Below are 14673 nucleotides of genomic sequence, written 5' to 3' on the forward strand. Positions count from 1 at the left end.
GTTGCCCTTAGAGGGCTTAAAATTCACCCAGGAGTTATTGACCCAGATTATACAGGTATAGTTAAAATTATGGTAGAAGCCCCAAAAGGCATTGTAGCAATTTCCCCTGGAGATAGAATTGCCCAATTGTTACTCTTACCTAGCCTACATGAAAAATTTCCTGCCATACAGTCTGAGAGAGGTGAAAAGGGTTTTGGCTCCTCCGGAATTGAGTCAGTGTACCTAGCTCTGGATTTAGATCAGGGACCCATGCTTGAGCTGGAGATTGAAGGAAAAAAGATTATAGGACTGTTAGACACAGGGGCCGATCGTAGCATTATTGCTAAAAAGGATTGGCCAAAAGGGTGGCCATTACAGGCCTCAGAACAAACCCTGAGAGGGCTAGGCTATGCCAAAGCTCCTGACTTAAGTGCAAGACCCCTCAACTGGAAGGATGGAGAAGGACACTCTGGAAACATCCAGCCTTATGTTTTAGAATTGCCTGTCTCCCTGTGGGGTAGAGATTTACTAAAAGAGATGGGGTTTTGCCTTAGTAATGAATATTCTCCCACCTCAAAGGAAATGATGTTACGAATGGGCTACTGCCCAGGACAAGGACTGGGAAAAAACTTGCAAGGCTGTAAAGAGCCTCTTGATGTCCACCAAAAACTTGATAGACATGGGCTGGGCTTTTCATAGGGGCCGCTGAGGATCAAATTCCCGTTACCTGGAAGACGGAGGAACCGGTATGGGTAGCTCAGTGGCCTCTATCCTCCGAAAAGCTTTTAGCCGCTCATAAACTGGTAGAAGAACAAGTAGCCCTGGGTCATGTGAGACCCTCAGTTTCACCATGGAATACTCCAATATTTGTGATAAAGAAAAAGTCAGGTAAATGGCGATTACTTCATGATTTGCGTGCCATAAACACACAGATGCAAATTATGGGCCCTGTACAAAGAGGGTTACCTTTGCTTTCTGCACTTCCTGTCCATTGGCCTATTATGGTAATAGACATAAAAGATTGTTTCTTTTCTATCCCCTTGCATTCGGCTGATTGTGAGCGCTTTGCTTTTACTGTGCCCTCTTGTAACCATGAGGAACCTGACCAAAGATATGAGTGGGTCGTGCTGCCTCAGGGTATGGCCAACAGCCCCACTATGTGTCAGTTGTTTGTCGGCAGGGCTATAGCTCCTGTTAAAAAAAGGCATCCAAAACTCAGGGTGGTCCATTATATGGATGACATTTTGTTAGCTCATAAGGAGGAGGCTGGATTACAAAAGGCCTATGCAGAATTGGTTCTTTCCTTAAGAAAACAGGGTCTTTATCCGGCGCCAGAAAAAACACAAACAGGCAGAGTGGTGGAGTATCTGGGAGCTAAGATACATCCCAGGTCGATTGTGCCTCAAAAATTGACCCTGAGAAAAGATAACTTAAAGACTTTAAATGATTTTCAAAAATTGTTGGGGGATATTAATTGGATAAGGGGGTATTTAAAATTTCCAAATTATGAATTAAAACCCTTATTTGACATGCTAAAAGGAGATATAGATTTAAACTCCCCACGAGACCTGACTGAGAGTGCCCGATTTGCTCTTAAAAGGGTGGAGGAGGCTTTAAGTGCCGCCTGTTTAAACAGGCTACAAGATGGCCAACCTTTTGATTTATGCATTCTTCCTACTGAAGCCCAACCAACTGGGGTACTTTAGCAAAAGGGGCCGTTGATGTGGTTACATTCTCATGTTTCCCCCGGAAAGGCGCTGGAATATTACCCTGAGGCAGTAGCGGGCTTAGCTCTACAAGGAATTCAACAGAGTTTACAATTTTTTGGAGTTTATCCACACTCCATCATTGTTCCTTACAATGCCTACCAAGTTCAGACTTTATGTGCCACTATTGATAATTGGTCCATTTTGAGATGCACGTTTCCAGGAGTTATTGATAATCATTTGCCCAAAGACCCCCTACTAAGATTTGTAAAGGAACATCCAGTGATTTTTCCAAAGGTAACTGCCCAAAAGCCTATTAGAGGGGCTATAAACATATTTACGGATGGCTCCAAAACAGGATGTGGGGCATACGTTGCAGGTAACCAAGACCCCGTGCAGCATCAATTTGTCCCCGGTAACCCACAGATTATTGAGTTGATGATTGTAATTGAAGTATTTAAAGCTTTCCCCTGTCCTTTTAATTTAATATCAGATTCAGCCTATGTAATAAATGCTTTAAAAATATTGGAAGCGGTTGGTACAATAAAGGCTACCAGTTCTGTTCTAGCTCCCTTTACCTTGTTACAATCCCTTATATGGAAACGCAAGGAACCCTTTTTTCCAATGCATATTCGAGCACATACGGGCCTCCTAGGGCCACTGACAAAAGGTAATGCCTTGGCTGATGCGTACACTCGTGCTGAGTGGGCGCTCCATGCTTCTTCTGTTGACTTAGCAAAAGATTTTCATGCCAAATTTCATGTAAATGCCAGGACTTTACAAAGTCGCTTTTCCCTTTCTAGAGCGGATGCACATCAAGTGATAAAGGAGTGCCCCCAATGTATTATTTACCATCAGCCCCCTATGTTTGGAGTTAATCCACGTGGTTTAAGACCCTTACAAGTATGGCAGATGGATGTAACTCATGTATCTGAATTTGGCTGTTTAAAATATCTACATGTTTCTGTTGACACCTTTTCGGGTGTTGTATTTGCCACCCCCCTGTCAGGAGAAAAGGCTACTGATGTAATATCTCACTGCTTGGAAGTGTGGGCAGCCTGGGGAATGCCAAAACAGCTAAAAACTGATAATGGGCAGCTATAATGCCTTTACTGATAATGCCTAAACTGATAATGCCTATACTGGGCAGCGCTTTGCTTCCTTTTGCACTCAAATGGGTGTTTCCCTGGTGCATGGACTGCCCTATAACCCTCAAGGGCAAGAAATTGTGGAAAGAGCTCATCGCACTATCAAGGAAATGTTACAAAAACAAAAAGGGGGAGCTGGACCCCTGATGGCTACGGCAAGACAAAGAATAGCCATGACACTATTCACCCTAAATTTTTTGAATTTGGATAACGCTGGTCGCTCAGTGGCGGATAGGCATAACAGTTCCACTCCTTCGGCCTTAGGATCGGCTTTGTGGAAGGATGTGCTCACCGGGCTCTGGAACGGGCCTGACCCCGTGCTGGTATGGGCACGAGGATCTGTTTGTGTTTTTCCTCAGGATCGTTCGGATCCAGTGTGGGTGCCTGAACGACTTGTGCGGCGAGTCCAAGATGAACGAAACCCGAAAGAAACAAAAGATTGCGTTGCTGATCATACAGCTCCTGATGATCCAACAGGGACAGGCGGTACTGAGGTGGGGGATACTGTCTGCATTCCCGAGGCCCATGCCCGTGAGACATGACGCCTCTCTTTTCCCTAAGTTTTTCACCACAAATAAGACTCTTAACCTTCCCTTTTACCCAGAGGATAAAGAAATGGCAGGGGTTGGTGAAGCTAGAAAAATTAACTTGATGGGCACGTTATGCTTTCGCTTAAGTGATGTGACCCTTAATGGTAGTTGCATAGCCTTGACTCGTTCCCCAGCTGCTTATGTTAGATATTGGTATGGAAATCCGAGATCAACTGAGGCTTGGACAAATGCTACTGGATTCATTGGTACTGTTTTAGGCAGATATTATGAAAGTTTAAAGTTAAGCAGAGACCCGTGGCCTGTAAAACAACCTAAATGGGCCCCTTTTTGCCTGCCTGACCGTATGGGGGAGGCTTGGCCCTGGACAGGTTGCCAATCACGACAGGTTATTTGGGCTGATGAGTCTGAGCGTTTTTCATTTTCCCCTAATGTCTTGTTTGATGCTAGTGTACAATTTAGGGCTGGAATTAATCCCTTTAATAATTGGCTGTTATGTGGTCTTAATGGAAGTTGCTTGCAGGCTGAACCTATAGTTATGCTGCAAGGGGGTCACTTTTTTATAGCAAACATGACTTGTAATTTGATTAGTACTGCCCGTACTATAGGTGCCAATTGTCGTTTCAGTAAAAATTATACGGTAATCAGCTATCAGCCTACCCCCGTGTGTGTGGTTTCCCCTTTTGTGTTTTTGGTAATTAACAACATCTCTATATGTTCAGATGATGTGTGTGCTTGCACTAATGAAACCTGCTATTATGCTACCTGCTGGAGTTCTCAGTATCCGTTAGCCATAGTTACACGCATTCCGCGTTGGGTGCCTGTGCCAGTAGATGCTTCTCAAGCTGTAACCTTGTTTAGGCATAAGAGAGATTTTGGCATCACTGCGGCCATTGTAACTGCTATATCTGTAGCTGCTGCGGGTGCAACGGCTGCCGCTGTCGCCATGTCACATACTGTGCAGATGGCTCAGACTCTAAATAACTTGTCGGCTACTACGGCCAGAGCTCTGGATTTACAACAAGTGGCCTTTGCACAATTAAAAGGAGGACTGATGCTGTTAAACCAAAGGATTGATCTTGTGCAGGAACAGGTTGATATCATGTGGCAGTTGGCTCAGCTGGGATGTATTCAAAAATATGAAGGGCTTTGTATTACTGCTATTCAGTACTATAACTATACTCAGGCAGCAAATTTGTCTAAACAACTGTCAAGTTATCTTTTAGGCAACTGGACGGGAGAATTCGACCAATTGATGTTGCAGCTACGATCGGCCATTGTCGTGGTAAACTCCACCCGGATGGATGATGCCCTGTTACAAGATGTTTCCTCCTGGATTTTGACAGCTGTGGATCATTTGAAGGAGTGGGCGGGATTAGGCTCCCTTATCGGTATCCTGGCATTGGTGATCTTGCTGTGCCTGTGGTGCATATGCCAGATTAGGAGCTCGCAGCGCAGGAGTATGGCTATGGTGGTCCAGGGCTTCACTGCCATTGAGGCCGGAGAGTCCCCCCACGCGTGGCTTGCCATGTTAACGGAATAGCACAGGGTGTAAGGCAAACGCACTGCACTTGGGCAAATGCACTGCACATGGGAATCACTTCCTGGCGTGAGCCCAAGAAGAGCATGTTGGGCTGCAAGTGGGTTAATGCCCAAGATCCCACCTCTGCAAAAAAGGCATCTGACGGGCCTGGTCGTCACTGGGGGAAGCGCGCCCCTCAGGCGAAGACCAGTGCAAGGTCCTCTCATTAATGTTTTAGACAGAGGCCCAACCTCTACTCTTACCTGTCGCTTAATAAAACAAAAAGGGGGAGCTGTGGAGAGCTGCGGGAGCCGACCAAAGATGGTGCAGCCGCATGGCACGGCCAAGCCAAAGATGGTGCTGGCTTCCGCCTTCCGCCTTCCCGATGGCGAGTGCTCTCTGTGAAAAACAACTCCTTATATGGCTATGACTTGGCTCCTAGTTTGCTTCCGTGTTTGCGACCCTATTGGTATATGCCACGTGGCACCTCGGGATTGGCCATCCAGGAGGTTTATAACCGGAGTGCGGGTGCGGGGCGAGAGAAGAAGCTAATAATCAAGGTTCCTGAATAAACTGCTTTGAGAAGAATCCCGGGTCGTGTCTTCCTTACTGGTCGAGGTAGATGCGACATTTTACAAGGCTATATGTATTTAGTTTATTTTACTCTGATTGCTTTTTCCAAAGCCTGTGTGTCTAATTTTCCTTGGTTTCTTTCAGTCTCATGTAGTTCAGATTTCAAACTGAAGAATAAATTGAAAGACGCAACCAAAAAATAGAGTTCCTCTCATCTGATGATGCCTCTACAAGAATGAGGAAAGAGTTCATCCTGCTAAGGACCTATGATAGGTTATCAAAAAGAGAATTCATTCTTCTAGGTCTTCCCTTTCTTTGCAATTTAACTTAAATAATGAAAAACACAATATACTGCTTAGTTACTTTTAGGCTTTATCAATTTTGAACATTTTCATATGGACCTTAGCTCAGTCTACAATTCCTTCATTATTCTGACACTGATAGTTTAGCACTATCAAGACATAAGATAAGCAGTTTGATTTACAGCATGAGAAGTTATCCACCTGGCTTCCTTGGAAGCACAGCATAGTCAATAGATAACGTTACTTCTGGTGGCTCACTACATGTATTGATTTCTGTAATACATAGCACATTCTGTTTAGTATTAAAAAAACCTGCTGGCTAAACTCAAAGTTCATTAGTAATTTATGTTAAGTATTTCACAAGTTTTATGTCTCTTAGTTCTTAAGAAAACATTTGCTATGATGCTAATGTTATTACCATTTTAGAGTTGAGAAAAATTGTAATTAAAGTCACTAAGTGCATGGCCCAAAGACACACAGTGAGGAAGGAAATGAGTCAAAGTTTCCAAAAGCCTTTCAGCAATACAAAAACGGTAGGTGAAATATCTCCATTCTCTTACACTCTCAATTCAATATTCATATTGTCCAATAAATAATAGCATAGCAATTATTGCCCATGGTAATTGTTTTCTGTCACATTTTGTCTTCAACACAGATTGTGTTGGTGACATTGGGTTATCGTGCACAGAGCTGAGCTTATAAATTGAGGTCCAAAGAGAGGCAAATTTCTTCTGTGCCACAGTTCCAGTATTCTTTTAAAAAAGTACTAAAACTTTTAAATACTATCACTTACTCTCTTTTAAGAATCTCAACATGAAATAAATTCACATATAATCACTCCAAAATGCTTTAAAAGTAGGAAATGATAAAACAGTCCCCCCGTGAAGTAAATTTTTTTCTACTTTTAAAATTATTCTGAAAGCATTGTGATGGTTGGTCACACGTGTAATCCTGTTTACTCTGCATATCTACTCAGGACCCTGAGAATTATGGATAAGAGTTGGAAGCCAATCAGGCCAAAAAATTCCTAAGATTATTTTTCCAAAATTTAAATAAACTAGCAAAGGTCCAGGAATGGAGATGTAGCTCATATAGTAGCTCACCAATCTAGAGAGAAAAGGCTTAGCGAGACCATGAAGCCCTGAGTTAAAACTCTGAGCACACCAACATGCAGGCATGCACACACACACACACACACACACACACACACACACACACACACACACACACAATCACACACTTACTCAAAATATCTTTGGGTCAGTCTTTTCCATTAATTTCTTTTTTTTTGTTTGTGTGTGTGTGTGTGTGTGTGTGTGTGTGTGTATGTGTGTGTTTTAATTGTGAAAATACTGTACAGAGGGGTTACAATTACATGGGCAAGATAATGAGCACATTTCTTATCAAGTATTGTAGCCTTCTCTTTTGTTTCCCCTTCCCATCCCTTCCCAGCCTCCCCCCGGCCCCCCACCCAATCCTCCCCCCCATTAATTTCTTTGTTAACAATATTATATGGGTAAAATAAAATAAACTCTTCCATCTCAGAACATTTTCTAATGGTTTTTATTTTAAAAGTACTGTACAGAGGGGTTAAAGTTACATGAGCAAAGTCATGAGTGCATTTCTTATCAAGCATTGTTACCTCCTCCTTTGTTTTTCCCCCCACCATCCCTTCCCCTCCACCTCCACATGTACACTTCTCATCCCCACACCCCCACACCCCCCAACATGTTGTCTTGTGCATCTCATTGTTACAATGGCTCAACTTTTATCTCTATTTAAGCATTTTGATTTTTCCCTTTCCTTCCCCAAATTAGAGAAGTGTATTTTCAGGATGTAGGTGCACCAACATCAAATCCAGTGAAAACAGGGCTTATACTGTGCGGGAGGACCAAATAAAAAACAAAAAAAATCACATTGTACATTATAAATATGTTAGAAACAACAGTAAGAAAGAATAAAAAAAAACACTTCTGTCCTTATCTTGGGGTTCATTTAGCTTAACATCATCTTATTTAGTAATATGCATATAGCTTTTGATCTTTTCTGCTTATCCCAGTTTTCTGCTTATATTATTTATTGCAAGTAAGGGATACCTTACATATATATACATTCCAATCTATATTTATATTTATGTATATAAATATACACATATACAAACATATGTACATATATATGTATGTGTAGATAGATAGAAAGATAGATAGGAAAATACATACACACACACACACACACACACAAAATTTCCTTGATTCATTCATTTTCTGAGGGGCATCGGGTTTGGTTCCCTATCTTAGCTATGGTAAATAATGCTGCAATAAACATAGCTGTGCTGGTAGTTATAGTATGGTCTTGTTTGATCATTTGGATGAATGCCCAAAAGTGGGATTGCTGGGTCATAGGGGAGCTCTATGTGGAATCTTTTGAGGAACCGCCATACTTCTTTCCAAGTGCTTGAACAAGTTTTCACTCCCACCAAGAATGGAGTAGGGTTCCCTTCTGTCCACATACCCTCCAGCATCTGTTGTTGTAAAAATGTGGAAATCTTCATGAATTTGCATGTCATCCTTGCGTAGGCGTCATGCTAATTCTCTCTGTATTTTTCCAATTTTAGTGTATGTGTTGCCAAACTGAGCACGGAACATTTTTTATACATAAAGTGGAATTGATTTTCCTAAACTAGAAAATTCAACAAAAATAAGTTCAAAAGACTTGTTGTGAAATTTTAGAACCATATATTTCTTATGTAAGCAAACATTTAAGAATAAAGTCAAGTTAGATATGTCAAAAACAAAATAATTCCAGATATTTGTTGTTCAAGAGATGTGTAAGAGTAGAAATTCAATTATTCTATACATGGCACCTGTCATAATGATCACTGTAGCAAGTCCTAAGGTTTGTTAAAAATTTTATTGTTTTAAATATGTTTAATTTTGGGAATTTGCTTATATATGCCAAAATTAAGACTGTTCGGCAGGTCATAAAACTTTTCCATAAAGTATTTAAGATTTATGGTAGCAGACATATACTACTAAGTATGTACATTTCAGAGTTTATAGAAACTTTACTATGAGAAGTTACAAAGTCTGTGTAAAGAAACAGAGAGAAGAGTTAAGATTTTAACTACACAGTTTCTGTTAAAACTTGAGGGCTTCTTTTATATGTTAGTGAGAAACAAATGATGTTATAAGCCATATACAAATGATGAGATGAGCCATAAAGAAAGAGTAACCTTAGTGAGTAACTTTAAAGGCTACCCGTGGCCTACAAAACTCTTGTGAAATCATAATCTTAGCCAGTTTTAAATGTACAGGAATATGAGTAAATAGTAAAATCTAATATGTAGAACACTTCAAAAACTGGAAACACTGGTGTTTGGTTTTTATTTTATTAAACATTAATAATTAATTATTGGTTTTCTTTATTTGTAGCATTATTTTCCTTTTTGTAATGGAATACAACTTTTCATAACTCATCATCAGGAGGTACTTTGAGAATGTTACTGGGATGTCCACACCATTTTTTATTGATGCATGTGAATATACAAAGAGAAAAATTAAGAACAAAATATTGATTTAAAATTTTCTCAAGTAGAAATCTGTATCAGAATTGTTGATAAATGTATACACTTAAAATCTTAGTCCTAGGCTGAAGCAGTGTCTTTACAGAATTGAGGCTACAAATGTGAGAGCTGTGTTTTGTTTAGTTTTTTGGTTTGGTTTTTGTTTTTGTGGGGCTTGAACTCTGGAGCCTGAGTGCTGTCCCTCAGCTTTTCAGCTCAAAGATGGTGCTACCACTTGAGCCACAGCACCACTTTTGTCTTTTTCTTCTTCTATGGTGCTGAGGAATCAAACCCAGGACCTCATGCATGCAAGGCAAACACTCTACCACTGAGCCACCTTCCCAGCTTCTAAAAGACTATGTTTTAAGAAATCATCTAAACAACATTTGCTTTCTGGTTTGGGTTATATAATGAAATATATGAATATCTTTTTACATTTTTGTCATTTTCATACTTCTTTTTATTGTGAAAATACTGCACAGAGGAGTAACAATTACATGGGTAAGATAATGAGCACATTACCTTTGTTTCCCCTTCCCATCCCTTCGTATCCTCCCCACCGTCCCCCCAACCAAAGTTGTAAAGTTCTTTTTTCGACATAAAGACTTGTACATCTCATTGTTGAAATGGGTCCTCCTGTATCTCTGTTTTAACGATTTGTTTTTTCCCTTCTCCACATACATCAACTTCATATATAGTGAAAACAGGGGTTATACCATGGGGGAGGGACATACAAAGCAATAAAAACATAATTTTATAAATATGTTAGAATCCATCACATGAAAGATCTCTCTCTCTCTTTTTTTTGTCAGTCGTGGGACTTGAGCTCTAGGCCTGGCAGCTGTCCCTGAGCAATTCAGCTCAAGGCTCATGCTCTACCACTTGAGCCATAGCTCCACTTGTAGTTTTCTGGTTTTTTTTTTTTTTTTTGTAATTAAGTGATTACAAAATTTGCCAATTTTCACAGTATTTTGGGATGATGATGCTCATTTAAAGTCACAAACTCATTGTAGCTTTCCTGGAGCAAATTGTCTATCACGGTCTGTAACATATAATGGTGTACACATATACACCATACATGTGATCAGCAGCATGGGGTTATTTAATAGTGGTTCGACCAGAGGAGTGGAAGTTCTTTGTTTCTTCTTTTCTTAAGTCCTTCTGCGTGGGTGATTTGCAGGCAGCCTCCTTTTTCTCTGGGACTCCAGCAGCCCCTGCTGCGCTGCTTGCCACCAGTAAGCACTGGAGGTGGAGTCTTCGTGCTTCTCTGTTCTGAAATTCTTTTTCTCTCTTTCTTTTTTGTTATTTTCCACCTCCTGTATTTCTCTGGGTGTTCATCTTTTTGTTTTTGTCGGTCTCTTGGGGAGGTTAAGCTTAGGAACTCTAACTCTCTTTTTGGTTGGGGAGAGCTGTGGCATTTCCCTACTGCCCTGTTGCCATCTTGGTCCCCCCTCCCATTTTCATACTTCTAAATTTATACTAACTTCAGCCACTTTATCCTTTGCAAAGTCATGAAATAGCTCTGAGAATTTGCTTCTGTGAAGATTGTTTTTGGATTTATTTCTTCTGCTCTCTATGCATTCCCTATTCTCCAGTTAGAATAATTTCAAATAGTAAAAATGGAAAAAGAGAAAAAAATCATGGTGAAAAAACAGAAGTAGAAAATTCACTGGATTTTTCTGACTACTTCAACCAACGTGAACTATTGGGGAATACATGTACACCTCATTCCCACTGGTACTCAAAGTCTCTAGTTAGGCAATTCTGATGAAGACAAGGAACTAGATGAAAAAGTGAGGAATGGTATCATTTGCTAGAAAAAAATAGAGAAGTGTCCAAGCAAATTTCTTCATTGGGCTGTTGAAAATAATCGGCTTACTACAGTGCAGAGACTACTTTCCAAAAAGGCCACTCATGTGAATACTAGGGATGATGATGAGTATAGCTCTCTTCATCCAGAAGCCTACATTAGATACTTAGACATAGTGCTTTTATGTGGAATAATACCACAGTGGCTTCTTTCTTATTGCATCATGATGCAGATACCAATGCCCAAACTAAAGAAGTCTTGACAACCTTGCATCTTGCTGCTGGGAATAGAAATAACAAAGGTATGCTGGATCTGTTTCTATTGAAATATTATATCAAACCAGGTCAAGAACAACTTGGAAGAAGCTGCATTTGATATTGCCAAAAGGTTAAGTATGTATCACCTCTTTGAAGTTGTGGAAGGCTGCAAAAATTTTTCTCCTAAGTCATAATGGTTTGGTTAAGTTTCTTAAATTTCAAAAATGCCTATCCATCTTTGTGTCCATACAAATTATTTTCACAATACAAAGCCACATTAATATCTTACTTTAAATATTCATGGATTCCATGCTATTCTTCCAAGTGAATTGCCTAACTTCGATGTCAAAATGTATTCAAGATTTGTTTGTATACATGTATAATGATTTCTGCAGAGTTTGTGATTTTTATAACCAGAAATAATTTTAACTTATCTGTTGAAATGAGTAATACAGAAACTAAAGATATTTCTGTTGCTTGTCTGAAAAAGGATATTTTAAAGTAATCTGTATTCTGTTTGTATAATATCCATAATCTATTTCATTCTCTCCTAGATATAATACTTTTAATTCTACATTGTTTCATAATATATAGGTTCATTAATAAATGTGTCATTTCAGATAGCATTCGATATAGAAATAGTTTAAGATTCTTTTTTTTCCCCCTAGGTCCTTATAGTATTTTATTTCTTTGGGATAAATTGAAAATGTTATCTAATTTCAAAAATTTTGTAAAGGTTATGCTATGTAAAGGCCTTTCTAAGGTGATGATTTAATACACTGATGTCAAACTAACTTTCAATTCAATGAATTACATGTATCGTTACAACTGTATTTTTGTAATCAATTTTTAATAACTGTTTTTCATTTCTTGCATCTGAAGAATGAAAAATATGGAATACTACACAAATTTTCATATCATCCTTGTGCAAGTGCCGTGTTAAACTTTGTATTGCAGTTAGGGTAGATGTGCTGTTGAAGCATGTAGTATCCTCTAAATTTAAGTAGTTAATGATGCAATCTTTATACAGGCATATATCCTTAGTTGACTATTTGTAACTAGGAAAACTTATTGTTCCTAAAAATGCGATTGATATTACTTCTCTAAAATTCTGTGTATATTGGAAAAAAACTTATATTGTTTGTTCGATTGCTCACATTTGCAAATTTTTTGTCAATGAGTATTTTAAGTCTTTTTCATTTTAGATTTCATCATACTTTGAAGAATTTAAAGCTAGGTCCAAAGGTGATGGCTTTTCAAGTACTTATTTATCAGCTGGGTTAGCTTTGTGGAGCTAAGGATTCAAAGTAAGCCTTGCTTACGAGCTACTTCTAAACTTCTGCAGCTTAAAAATTCCTATATGAGATCTTATTGGCACAAATGTCTACCTGACCCTTTACCTGTCTTCCATTTAGGAACAGACGAACCAGAATATCTTACCCTGACAGCATAGATTTTCTTACTGGAACTAAACTAATCTTAATTACAAGGGATCATAGAGACAGGAACAGTTTAGATAGAAATGTTTAGACTAGAAGGTATTTTATCAAAATATAATTGGTTATTATACCTAATATTTCAAAAGTATCTAAAGCCAAGAAGGTGAAAAAATTGTTCATATGCATGATTAACTAATGTCCTGGCCAGTCTACCATCCAACCAGGAAGGAATTTACACTACTGCATTTCTATCACCAAATATTTTCAGAGTTACAAGAGAAGTCTATATGTCTCTCCTCGATATTAGGCCTTAAATTGTTAATGTTTTAATCAAAGTGTTTCCTCTTGCTACTAGGCTGTAAATCTTCAAATGGTAAAGCTTTAGGTCCAACTCTACCAAACACTGAGGTAGAGATAATGAAATAATACATTAAATACTTTAAATAATTTGATACTCTAACCACAACAGAATATTGCAAAACGTGTGCCTTTTACTTATATATAGTTATACATTTTATATTTATATGTGCTGATATTTTAGTTCACACAGTGAAACTTACTAGAATTAATTGATAATTTGACAAATAAATAGGTATTTATTCCAATAAATGGAATTGGAATATAAATAATTAGGTTTAGAATACATATTAGAATATAAAAATATCAATGCAATATCTTTGGTATAAACTTGTGATACATTCTAATGTTCTTGGTCTTCTGAATTCACATTGCAAAAAAAAATAGTTTTCCTCTAATCTATAAGGGATTTTACGCTGCTACTCTGTTTATTGTTTTAACTCACTGGTCCCAAACTGATTTTCTCCATATTTCTGAAGCATTCCTAATGATTATACACAAATTTTGCTGATATGATGTCTACAAGGTATTATTCTTCTGCAGGACCCAAGGGTCCTAGGATCCCAGGTCCCAGTTATCCGCATCATCAGATAACAAGGGCAAGATTTCTCACCTAGGCCCATGCAACATGCCAACAGAAAGTAATTGAAAATCCATCTCAATTTCTCATTTCCTATAGTATTTCAGGACCGCAGCAGTAAGCAATTTTGAAATGCAAGACAACTTAAAATGAAAGATGAGATCACAATATCTGAGAGAAAGTACAGTAATTACAACTTTAAATTTACAGATGCCCAGCCCATATGAGTGAACAAGATCACAAATGTCACAAAATTATTTTTAATACCCCTCTCCTAATGATTACTGAAAGATTTCAGTCCAGTATAAGTAGGCCTAAAAATTGTTCTGGGAACGATAGATCCATAATTGGTCTACCAAGGCTAGGAAAACTTTACTTACAGGTCAATTATAATTCAGAAAAACATTAATTGAGAAGATCCTTAATGCTTCAAACTACTGGTACTACAGTAACTCTTGGTTCTGTAGTTTAAAAATGCTATCATTCTCAAGGCAATGATAACCTACCTTTAATCTCCTGAAAATATATTCTTTTTCAAAACTTTTTAAAATCACATTCACCAAAATAACATTTGACAAGTAAATGATACTTAGTGACATTACAAGTTTTACAAGTGTAAGGAGCAAGTTACAATAGAGTTGAATTATTTACCCAGCACTAAAGCCAAACACGTTCAACCATTCATTAAAGTGTAGAAATAGTACTCCCCAATATTTGTTTTGTTCAGTAGGTGCCTTCCAGAAATGTGTTAAATAGATCAGCCTCCCATAATTCAAACCCAAACACTAGCTAATAAAGTAAATTTCATCACTTAATAAGGTACATTTTAAAAAGTCACAAATAGTTGCCTTATCATATGTTGTTTTATGTTTTCCCTATCTGTCTAACAT

The 14673-nt window shown here is 38.4% G+C and overlaps 1 non-coding gene across 1 annotated transcript; it reads right to left on the reverse strand.

Moving 5' to 3' along the window:
• Nucleotides 1-8309: 8309 nt before the first annotated feature.
• LOC122095545 lies at nt 8310-8416 on the reverse strand. Its single transcript, XR_006145172.1, has one exon. It is a non-coding gene; the product is annotated as a U6 spliceosomal RNA (small nuclear RNA).
• Between the last annotated feature and the right edge of the window lie 6257 nt (nt 8417-14673).

Source organism: Dipodomys spectabilis, unplaced genomic scaffold (assembly GCF_019054845.1).
Source record: "Dipodomys spectabilis isolate Male_0828 unplaced genomic scaffold, ASM1905484v1 ptg000359l, whole genome shotgun sequence".
NCBI lineage: Eukaryota > Metazoa > Chordata > Mammalia > Rodentia > Heteromyidae > Dipodomys > Dipodomys spectabilis.